This window comes from Mesoplodon densirostris, chromosome 17, assembly GCF_025265405.1.
Source record: "Mesoplodon densirostris isolate mMesDen1 chromosome 17, mMesDen1 primary haplotype, whole genome shotgun sequence".
Classification (NCBI taxonomy): Eukaryota; Metazoa; Chordata; class Mammalia; order Artiodactyla; family Ziphiidae; genus Mesoplodon; species Mesoplodon densirostris.
Genome location: NC_082677.1, coordinates 24,075,423 through 24,088,495, shown reverse-complemented (window position 1 = coordinate 24,088,495; position 13,073 = coordinate 24,075,423).

Below are 13,073 nucleotides of genomic sequence, written 5' to 3'. Positions count from 1 at the left end.
GAAATGAAAACATTTTTGATCTTTGAAGTCTTCACTACACAAAATCCTGTGAATTTTATTTGGTTTCTGCATTTCTCAGTTTTGTTGAAGAGAAACATCTCAATACATTTGGAAATAGTGGTAGTATGCATTTCATACAAGTTGGCTATAATGGTGCTGAAGACATTGACTAATTAGAATCACAATTTATTTAAAGCCAGGTTTATGAGGAGTCATTTATATACTGTAAATATTACTCTTTATTGTGTACATTTTTACAAATTTTGACATATTTAAACACCATGTAATCACCACCACAGCAAAGATATAGAACATTTTCCATCATTCTCCAAAATTCCCTCTTGTGTCTTTGGAGTCAATCTCCTTCCAATGCTCCCAGGTCCTGGTAACTAACCACTGATCTCTTTCTTCTCCCTATAACTACACCTTTTTCAGAATGTCCTATAAATATCACCATATATTAGGTAGCTTTATGAAGTCTGACTTCTTTCACTTACCATAACACATTAAAAATTCATCCATGTTATTGCATGTATCTATTTCATTCTATGTGTATACCAAAGTTTGTTTGATCATGGGCATTTGGTTGTTCATGGCATTTACCAGATGATGGGCATTTAGTTTGTTTGCATTTTTTGGAGATTATGAGTAAAGCCACTATAAATGACTGTGTACAGGTTTTTTGTATGCATATGTTTTATTTTTCTTACCTAGAAGTGGGATTGCTAGATTGTATGGTAAGTGTTTAACTTTGTAAGAAACAAACTGTTTTCCAAAATGACTGTACCATTTTACATTCCCATCAGCAATGTACAACAGTTCCAATTGCTTTGCATCCCCACTAGCACTTGGAATTGTCATTTAAAATCTTTTTAGGCATTTAATAGATGTGTAGTGATATCTTATATGGTTTATTTACATTTTCCTATTGACTTATGATACTGAGCATCTTCTCATGTGTGTGCAATCTCTGTATCTTATTTTCTGAAGTGATTGTTTAACTCCTTTGTCCACTTTTTATTGGCTTTAACAAGCCAATGGGTAAGAGTTCTTTGTATCTTCCAGATACCAGTTACATATTCCTGATACTTTTTTGCAGAGTGAGACAGACCTTCCACCCAAAATTCGCTTCAAGATGTCAAGACTAATGATACCACACATGCACCAAGAAGGTAGGAAAAGGTTTATCACTCACATACTCAGGCTTTCTAGGGACAGCAGCACAGGCTTAAAAGCAGGTCCAAAAATTGCCTGACAGAGCATGGAAATAAGACTGGCTTGGGGCTTACGGTGTTAGAGAATGGGCTGTGATGCGGGTTCCCATGCCCATAGACTGGGGCCTGCGTGGTTTGACATTCCACCTGTGCCAAAGGAGGGAGTATCTGGGCTTCCTTATCAGCTTACACAGAGTGCAGAAGGCAGGGGAGAGTGGTGGGGCTTGAAAGCTGTCAGCAGTCAGACACCAGAAATAGAGTCAGACTCTATTACACACGATCTTTAACAGATATGAAAATCACATTTTTAATATCAAAAGAAACAACTCGATAACATTTAATGTAGAAAATGTATCAAGTGTGTCGATTATGCCTGGCTCTTAAATGTATTTCAAAATCTTACAAAAAGGTTAGCATCTGGAAATATATTACTTGGGCCTTTTCTGAGGGAAATGTCTGTTCTAAATGGACCAGATTCAAGTGCTATGAAAGAAGGGCTGTGAATACAGGCAACAAAACATGGATAACTAGGAGAATCATGAAATCTCTTCCCCTTATTGTGAGAGAGAACAGAATTCTATCCAACTGACCATTCACTCAGATCACAAGATCACCCAGTTTTCTGTTGATGTGCACTGCATGGGTGGCTCTATCCCAGGTTCTGTATCTTACTGAAGATTTGAGGTCTGATTGGCTGAATGACTGACTGTAAAGCAGTGGGTCACATGGGCAGAATCCCTGCCGTATGATTATAATTCAATTACAAAAGTATTATGCAAATTTGCATCATTTGTCAGAAACAAAGTGAACACCTATTGTGTGCCTGGCACTTGCTAGGATCTGCAGATTAAAAGTTAAGTAAAATAAAGTTGTGGCTGTCAAGCAATTCAATGTTTATTGAAAATGAAATGCTTGAGCCAAACCATTGTAATGGCTTGAGGTAGATTTTAAAAAGAATATAAATACAAGAGTAGACTGGCCAATCATCTCTACAACTTTACTCTAAAATGAACAGTTTTTATTGGGAAATGTAATGGAATATTTTTGGACCTTCTCAGAAATACGAAAGCTGGCATGGCATTTGGGAATCTTATTTTCAATAGTGATCACTAACCAGTATAATGAAGCATTTTCTACAGACTAATGAAATTCAATCTTTGAAACAGATAAAATGTGTTTTTATATCTCACAACACTGTTACATTAGAAAAGTAATATTTTGTCAAATATGTTCTTATATTTGTGCCTGAATCCCTTTCTCTTCCTGCATGATAGGAAAGAAGCCATGTTATGACCAATACCACAGGGAAAATACAGGTGAGAGGGTGAAGACAAGGAAGCAGTGGCTTTGTTATTTATTAGTTTGTAGTCATGGCTGGATCAAGGCATGCAAGTGCTCTGTGCAAGTTAATCATTAGGGACACCAAACATGCTAATAACATGACATACTTCAAACTGATTGTCTTTAATTTTTTCCCAATATTTATTTTTAGATGGGAGAAGGAGTAGGAAAGTAGGACTACGGTGCCAGTGATTAGTGTCTTGTCTCTGGTTTAGGGCAATGGTTTTCAAAGTGTGGTCCCCAAGATCAGCGGCATCAGTCTCACCTGAGAACTTGTTAGAAATTCAGATTCTTGGACCTCACTCCAGACCCACTGAGTCAAAAATTCTGAGTGAGGCCCAGCAATATGTTTTAATGCGTCTTTGGAGAATTCTGATATATGCTAAAGTTTGAGAACCACTAGTCTTAGGCAATTCAGCTCTGATCACAAACTCCCATTTTTTATTCAGAAAAACCAAAGTCTTACAATTAAGCTACCTACAAATCTCTGAAGATGACCTAGCAACCCTCAAGTGTTATTCAAGCATGTGCTTTGGGGGCCCATCCCTTAACCCCTACCCATGTTACTACCACCACCATTCTATCTGAACACATACTGTGAACGCTTCCTTGAGAGGAGTTTTGCTAAATACAAAAGCTTTTTATTTTGTTACATTTCCAGTGACATTTTAATGCTCCCATTGCATTGGTATCCTGACCCTTCTGGCCTTTTGGGTTTGATGTGACAAAGTGGTAGCTCTACTGGGTTATTCAGAAATCTTCTGGGGTGGTGGTGGGGAGGATAGGGAGAACAGTTTTCTACTAATACAACTGTTGATCTGTTTTTCTATCATTTCTCCTCTAAAAATACTTATAATTGTGAATTCTGTAGTGGAGTTACTGCTGTTGGCTTTAAGGACAAAACTGGAGACTTTGATCACAGAGGTAATAAGATTAAGGGTTGAAGTTTCTTGCAGATAATAATTTTTCATTTTAGTTTGTGCCAAAACAAAGATACTGTGTTGATAGATTACATAATTTATACATCTGGAAGAAGAAAAAGAAGGAGGAAGAGGAGCAAGAAAGAAGAAAAAAATGTTATGTATATAATGTTAATTTCAGACAGAGCAGACTTTAAATCAAGGTAAGTTATCAGGGATAAAGAGGACATTACATAATGCTAAAAGAGGTCAATTCTTCAAAAACACATAACAATCCTTAACATGTATATACCTAGCAACAGAGCATCAAAGTATGTGAGGTAAAAGCTAATAGAATTGAAAAGAGAAATAGAAGAACCTACTACCATACTTGCAGACTTCAACATCCCTCTATCAGAAATGGACAGATCCAGGAGGCAGAAAATCAGTAAGGACATAGGTGAATTCAATAGCAACATGAATCAACTGGATATAATTGACATCTATAGACTGCTTCATCCAACAATGGCAGAATATATTCTTCTCAAGTGCACGTGAAACATTCACCAAGACAGACAACATTCTGAGCCATAAAACACACCTTTACAATTTTAAAGAACAGAAAACATATAATGTCTACCCTCAGAAAACAATGGGATTAAACTAGAAATCAATAATAAAAGATAACTGGAAAATCCCAAAATACGTGGAGATTAAACAACACACATCTAATTAACACAGGGGAATTCTGAAGAGAAATTAAGTAATATTTTGAACTAAATGAAAATGAAAGCATAATACATTAAAATTGTGTCTTCTTCCATTTATTTCACCAGTGTCTCGTAATAGTTTTCAGTGTACAGGTCTTTCACCACCTTAGTTAAATTTATTCTGTGTCTATGGTTTGGAAGAATTAATACTGTTAAAATGCCTATACTATCCAAAGCAATCTTAGAGTCAATGCAATACCTATCAAAATTCCAATGGCACATTTCACAGAACTAGAACAGATAATTCTAAAAATTGTATGGAATGACCAAAAAAATCCCAAATGGACAAAAACAACTTGAGAAAGCAAAACAAAGCTGGAGGTATCGTGTTCCCTGATTCCAGACTATGCTGCAAATGTATAGTTGTCAAAGCAGATTGATATTGGCACAAAAACAGACACACAGATGAATAGAACAGAATTGAGAGCCCAGAAATAAGCCCACACATAAGTGGATAATTAATTTATGACAAAGGAGCAAAGAACATACACTGGGGAGGGACAGTCTCTTCAATAAATGGTGTTGGGAAAACTGGACAGCCAAATGCAAAGGAATGAAACTAGACCACTATCTGACATCATACACAAATATTAATTCAAAATGGAATAAATATTTGAATACATGAGACTTGAAACCATAAAATTCCTAGAAGAAAACATAAGACATAGAAGAAATCATTATCACTGGAACAGGATAGAAAGCCCAGAGATAAACCCATGCACCTATGGTCAACTAATCTATGACAAAGGAGGCAAGAATATACAATGGAGAAAAGACAGCCTCTTCAACAAGTGGTGCTGGGAAAACTGGACAGCTACATGTAAAAGAATGAAATTAGAACACTTCCTAACACCATACACAAAAATAAACTCAAAATGGATTAGAGACCTAAATGTGAGGCCAGACACTATAAAAGTCTTAGAGGAAAACAGGCAGAGTACTCTTTGACATAAATCGCAGCAAGATATTTTTTGATCCACCTCCTAGAGTAATGAAAACAAAAACAAAAATAAACGAATGGGACCTAATTAAACTTAAAAGCTTTTGCACAGTAAAGAATATCATAAACAAAACGAAAAGACAACCCTCAGAATGGGAGAAAATATTTGCAAATGAAGCAACTGACAAAGGATTAATCTTCAAAATATATTGTACAAACAGCTCATGCAGCTGAATATCAAAAAAACCCCAACCCAATCGAAAAATGAGCAGAAAACCTACACAGACATTTCTCAAAGAAGACATACACGGCCAAGAGGCACATGAAAAGATGCTCAACATCACTAATTATGGCAATGCTGGGTTCATGGAACCTAAGTGAGCAGATATTTATGACACTGATGTCCAGGCATGCATCTGCAATCAAAGAATCCCTGCTTAGTCCCTGTAAATATCTGGAAGTCCTTATTCTACCTATATTGTTACTCGTCATCAGCAAGTTGCTGGGCAAAGTAATAATGTAGAACTACAAATTAGTAATTATTAACATATTAGTCCTAATCTAGTTAACAGATCACTAATTTAAAGCAATTTGGTAGTAAGAAGCCTGAATTATGCAATATTTTAAATTCAATTCTAGTCTATAGTGCAGTGACAAAATCTGTGCTGAATAAAGGTTTAAGTGAGACTCACTGAAGCTGATTGGTGGAAAAGAGAACAGGAAATCTCTTTGCTTTTGTAAATAGACACTACTAAAAGACGTAAGGAATCTTTAGATGTAGATTAACTAGCCTCTTTGCAATCTTGTTTACAGTTTTTCTATACTTAGGAAATCCTTTTCCAAGGATAGTTCAAAGACTTTAGCCTCATTTGAAAAACTATATTTTTTATTGTTTATTATTTATCCCAAATTGATGAGATTTTATTACCTGTGAAATTTTCTACTTCATTGTGTCTGTTTATTTTTTCCTCCTCCTTCCTTTTTTGACCCCCCTTTCATCTCCTAATTCCTTCTTGCCACCTTCTCAGATTTTGACAGACCATCTCTTCAATTCTGATGGCAACATTTCCCATTAAATAACTACACACTCAAGCATTGCCCCTCACATGTCTGGGTGATTGGCAGATACTTGTTTAGAGAATTGGAAACAGCTGAAAGTGACATTCAAGATTCAAAAGCAACTTGGCAGGGAAATAAATCTTTGGCTGGGGAAAAATGACTCTCTCTGTGCCAGGCAATAGCCTTATAATTTATTCATTTATTGGAAAAGAAGAATGTATTTTGAGAATATCATCAGACTAAAACTGATTACAGATAATAGGCAATGTCTCTATGAGCCATAACTCATGCTGTATGTACAAGCTGAGTGCCTCTGGAAGGCAGGAGCTGATAAGCATGCTGTGTTGCCTTGTTGTAATTGTTAGTATCACAAACGATGGTATATGACAGGGTTAGAGCAGATTAGAGAGAATGAAGTGTTTTGTGTAGTCTCCTCTTGAAGGAAGAAACAAGACATTATTTCACAGTGATGTTAACTACTGATCTGGGTTTTTGTTTGCTTATGGTTCCTAATGGTTATGATAGCTCTAGAGAAATATTTATGGCTTATTCATTTCAAAAGCCACCATAAGTGATAGCTTAAGCTGTTCTAACTACATGTTGTTGCATCTGAAATAAAAATAAGGTGTTTTTTTTTTCAGTATTATTAAAAGAGAAGTGATTCAAGAGAGCTGAACCAAGTACTAGGTAACCAGGACCCCAAAGACCTTAGGCACTGGATAAAAAATATCATAAGAACCAAGGGGGACAGGGTAACTCTCAGCAGTGAACTCACAGAGCACTTATCCATATTCCCATTTGACATTTGTCACTTTCTATCTATGTCATATTTACTTCAAATAACGTTTTAGTTACTATATGGGGCAATAAATATCTCAAAACAGGGACTGTAGCTTATAAATCTTTGCTATCTCCCTAGAACCTAGCTCAGTAACTTGTTAGACACTAAAGAAAAACATTAATTTCCTGATATATGAATGACATGAATCACTCGATTTATTACAACTCGTCTCCATTTCCTCAATTATTTAAAAAAACGTAAAATCTAGATTAGGCAATACTGCGTAACAGAAAACTACAATGGTTTTTAGAATGGGTACAGGTCATTGTTTATATTTCTTTCCACCAGTCTTTAATTTTTAGTTAAAACAATACTGGTACTTAGTAATCTGTATACATTATGTGGGAAGAGTTTTACTTTTGATGAAGAAGGTATATCCTCTGGAGAAAACATTTTAATGTCATGTCTTTTAGGTTCCCACAACTTGCTGTTCAGAATGAGGTAGTAATTAGCACTACACAATCTCCTCTAGGCAGCTTATGAAATGTAGATATTTACTAAGAACAAAAAAGAGTCTGTGAGTATAAACCCTGCAAATGCAAATATATAAAGGATCAGAAAAGTCATACTAGTGCATTCTGTTAGCAAACCTTTCTGCAAGCAGCAGGGCTAACCCTCAAAAGACACTGTGGAATAGAACAGAGAACATTTTGAGCATCCTCTATCGTCTTGTTTCTGGACACATCCCTTCACCCCACAGAGCACACTTATATCAGAAAAGAAAAAAAAAAAAACAGAAAATAAATGAGCTAAGTGTTCATATCCAGAAGTTACATTAAAAAAGAATAAAACCAAAGAAAATAGGATGAAACGTATTTTTTAAATAGGAGCAGGGATTGATTTAAAAATATAGAAAATCAACAAAGCAAAATATTTCTCTGGAAAGATTAAAATAATAGACAATTTACAGTAAGACTGATAAAGAAAAAAATCAGAAACATCACAAATAAAAAGTATGACTATTAGGAATGGGAAAGGTAATATATACTATACTGATGAAAGTTAAAGGAATGAATCTACAACAATGGAATGTGAAGAATTAATGATAGACCACTTGGACCCTATGGGTAAGATTTCTTTCTCACTGGAATTTCTGGTCTTGTCTCACTTCAGAGTCAATGAATGGGTACTTACAAACTAAATGTCATTACATTACAATGACTAAAGCTGAGGAGTAGGTAGGGTTAACTCTCCAAAAAAAGTTTATAAAGTAAGCTGGATGTTGATAAATAATTAGCAAACATGAAACAACTAAATATGAAACACCAGGCCATAAAAAGATTTTGCTCCTATGGTCTTTCAAAATCCTAGCTATGGTTCAAAGTCCTTTTCAAAGGCCACCTACTTCATCCCACTTCCTATGATACTCTTCTATTAGATATGACCTTTTCTCCTGTGAACACTCAAGTATTTTGTTTGTTATATGAGTCATAAGCAACATTTTCACTTTCCTGCTTACGGTAGCATAAGGTTCTTGAGAGGATGGACTGGATCTTATTCACCCAGGTAATTCTAGTGGTAGCAAACACTGTCAACAGTCAACAGTGGTCAAAACTTTAAGTTTAGTGGAATTATATCACTAAAACTAAACATCACAAGTTCTTTTCCAGGAACTCTAGGATCTGGGAAGTGACAATATCTTAAGGTAGGAAGAGTCCCTAGAGCATACTTTGCTCCACCATCTAAACAATGCAGAGAATTACATCAATACTATCTCTGATGTCAGGACCCTCTTAGGACACTTCCAATGATGGGTACATACCACCTCATAGAGTTTACTTAAAAGTTGATCAGCATATCCCATCTGTAGGATGTTCCTACTGTAACTGGAAGTGGAGCCTGCTCGCCGCTCAAAAGCCAATAAAGAGGCAAGTTTGGTGGAAAGGAAAGTTTGCTTTATTTTGGATGCTGGCAGCTGGGGTGGGGTGGGGTGGGGAGGGCGGACTCCTTTCCAAAGGCCAATCCGCCCTGACCCCGTGAAAATCAGTAGGCAAGAGCTTTTATAGGTGGAGGGAGGGAGCTACAGGTATAAAAAGCACAGTCAGCTCTGACAGTCATCTTGAAATTGGTCATGCAGTGGTCTGATCAGCAACATCTTGATTGTTTTAAGTACAGTTAGTTAATCTTCAGTTCCAGGGTTGGTTTGTTCCCATTTCCTTGAGGCCAGTTCTTGGAATTGTGGCAGCTTATGTCATGACTACAGTCTGGTCATCATGTAGTTAACTTCTTCCACCTGGTAGGAGTTTCAATATCTACAAGCTAGCTCACAGGATATGGCTCAGAACATTATCTAGAGCCTGTGAGAAGGAACTAAAGTCCTTAAATATGCTTAATGACTAAACTATTATTATTTAGTCTTGTTGGACTGTTTTCCTTTGTTTCTGCATTTTCTCTCTTTTCTGATTAACCTTATTCTTTGGCTAAAGTTGTTCCACAGACAAAAGTCAGGCTAAGGATGTGGGGGGCAAGGACCATAGGGTGCTGCTTTGTTTCACTACCGGTGTGGGAATATCATTATCTATCCTTCGGTCATAATCCTGCTTTCAGAAAGCACACCACCATGAAGAATAAAATGCAAAACTTTTCAGCATAGTAGACCTCCAAATTCATTCATTCCATTAATCAAAGAACCTTTACTGAGTGGTCACTTTGTCCCAGGGATAGTCCTGAGTGTTGGAAATATAAAGCTAGTGATATAGAATGTAGCCCCATCCTCAGGAGGTGTAGTCTAGTGATAGAGGCAGACAAGTCAATCATAATGCAATTACAATGTGATATGGTAAGCAATTAGAAATTGTTATATAAGCAAATGGCAGGACACTGAAGCCAGGTTTGTGTATAGAAGTCTTTTCAGAAGAAGTGGCACTTGAGTAGAGTTTTGAAGGAAAGGTAGGGGATAGTCAAAGAAGTTAGGGAGGGATAGTCTGAGGACAGGGTGCAAGATGTGCGGAGACCGTGGAACGTTTAGTTTTGAAGTAGTCGTCCTGTTTCCTTTAAGCTTTCCACTTCCAAGCTCTGAATGTCCTGCTTCTTCAACTAGGTGACTTAAAACAACAGAAATGTGTTCTTTTTTAAAAATTATTTATTTAAAAGCCATTTTAAGTGTGTTCTTTCACAGTTCTGGAGGCTAGAAGTCAGAAGTCAAGGCAGCCACAGAGCCGCCCGTGCTCTGGATGCTCTAGAGGAGAATCCTTTTTTGCCTCTTCCAGCCTCTGGCGACTGCATTTCTGGGCTTGTGGCTGCATCACTCCAATCTACACCTGTGTCTTCACTGTTCTCTCTGTATCTCTAATCTGTGCGACTCTTACAAGGACACTTGTCATTGGACATAGGGCCCACTCCAATGATCTAGGACGATCTGCTCTTCTCTAGATCCTTAACTTAATCACATCTGCAAAGATATTTTTTTTCCAAAAAAAAGGTCACATTTACAGGTTCAGGGGATTAGAATCTTTGCAGAGGCCACCATTCAACCTACTACAGTTGGCAACTGTAGGTTTGATTTCCAAGTAGCATCCATTTCTGTCAGCCTGGCAATGAAGAAGTGCTCAGTAGTGCTGAGGTTCATGATTTAAACAGCATTTGTCTAAATTTCATCTTCCTAGTATCTTCCAGTGCTCTTTAAAATTTTATTTTTGGTCATGAACTTAAAAATATAATTTGGTTTTAAATTCCTGGGGAAAGTAATAACAAATGTTTGGGGATATAAGTAATATTTATGTCTTAAAACAACTTTTTTAGAGTTCTGACGTTCAGTATAATATTTCTAATAGCATTGACATAAGAACCTACAGAGTGAGGTGATTTCCTTTTGAAAAGTCAGTATATTATGTTCTGAGCACTTTGAGAAATCACCCTATTTTGATGAAATAATTCAATTCTGAATGCTGTCACCAGAAATGAAGAATTTTCTTCATCTTTTTTATAAGGAAATCAGTGCCTTGGACATGATGTTTTACTTCCCAGGAGGGAACAATACCTCTTGTTAGGCAGAAATGTGTTTTGTTTTGTTTTTTTTCAGCAAAGAAACTGCTACTACAAATTTTTAAAAACCAGGTTAATATTTTATTTCAACTTCAATGTTAAAGGCCTGTGAAGGAAAAACTTTTAGTGTCATGGGTAATCTATGGATCAATGACTATGATAGATTAAATGTGGATTGTGTAAGATGTGACCTTTATTTTAAAAAATAAATACATTTTCCTCATTTAGAAGCAAAAGATGAGTTTGCAGGAGAATTTTTGAAATGATGAAAAGCTGCACAACTCAATGTAACATATGAGATTAGACTATACCAATTAGTAAATGTCCCATATCATATGTGTGCACTTTTGGTAAACCAATTTTTATTAATAAACCCATTTTTATTGAAACTGTCCGGTATCCTTAGTATGTGTGGGTGTAGGTACAAACAAATGCTCAGAAGCATGTGTCTGAGATGAATTCACGCCTTGGCGTTAGTGGTGCATTTTTGAGAGTTTATGGACCTACTCTGTGCCTGTATCATGCCATCTTAATGGGTACTGCAGCTTGCTGACAATCTGATTAATTGCCAGTTGAATTGAGTACATGAATACTGAGGTCATCCCACTGCACATGGAAACAAGTAACAAAAACTCCATTTGCGTTTTTTCCTGGAGTGCCCACTTCTTTACTGCAGGGAGCCAACGTCCATGAGCTCTTTCCTTCTTCAGTGTCTAGTTCATGTTTTGGTAAAATGTCCAATCCAAGTATCTGAAGTATCATGTCAAATTGGCTTAGCCTCATCTCTGTCTTCATCAAAATTTTGAAGTCATAGGTTTTGGGATTGAAGAATTTTTTTTTTTTTTTTTTTTTTTTTTTTTGCAGTACGCAGCCTCTCACTGTTGTGGCCTCTCCCATTGCGGAGCACAGGCTCTGGACACGCAGGCTCAGCAGCCATGGCTCACGGGCCCAGCCGCTCTGCGGCATGTGGGATCCTCCCGGACCGGGGCATGAACCCACGTCCCCTGCATCGGCAGGTGGACTCTCAACCACTGCGCCACCAGGGGAGCCCCTGGGATTGAAGAATTTTTAAGAAGACATTCTATACCTACAGATCTCACTGACCTGAGATATCCAAGTGCTGAACCCACTCCATTCTCTCTTCTGAATGTTTCCCTTCATATAGGTCACCATTTTGGTATTGTATGTCGTTGTTACTCTGGCCACAGTAGACTGGACCAAGGATAGGTCTCGGTCATCTGTGAGCTGGCCGGGAGTCCTCAAGGTACCTAGCACAAGAGTGTTCCACAAAAAGGACCTGCTATAAGGACAAGGACTAGCAGCCTTGGATAGATTCTCTTTTGGGGAGTTTGAATGAGAGATCTACCAAGTCAGTAGAGTACAGAGTGCTCCAGGCATGCAGAGACAGACCATGAAGGCAGTGAGCAGGAGCTGTGAAGCACCAAAGCCAACAGCAAGTGGAAGACGTGAATAAGTAGAGCACATGAAGAGCAGGAGAGGGAAGAAATAAGTTGATATCAAATAGCAAAAAGAAGCAGTTGAAGGGAAAAGCAGATGCAGGGACTGAAACAGAAACTTGGCCCAGAAATAAGATTTCCATTCTTGCCCTCAAGCTACTGTCAGACAATTAGAGCTGGTGTTGTACGCTGCAGGCGTTGAATGGCTTCCCATGTCTCTGTGACCTCTGGCTGTGTTTTTGAGACAACACCCAGTTTTCCATACTTCTCCATGTATCTCATTAAAGAAGATAACCTGAGTCTATTTCTGTTCTTTGCATTTGCAAGAACCTAAACAAACACAAGTTCCTCAAGATGAGGCAAAGGACAGAGTTAGATAGGCAAAATTAAAATGTGAATTCATAATTTTGACAGTAAATTATAATCATTTAACAATATTTTCATTTAAGCACTGTATGCCGGGAAATGTACTTTGATGCTTCATATATGGGCAAAAGACATACTCTGAAAAAGGCAATTCTGAAAGTCAGAAAGCTGTTGATTCTGGGTTTGAGACAGAAGTAACTAC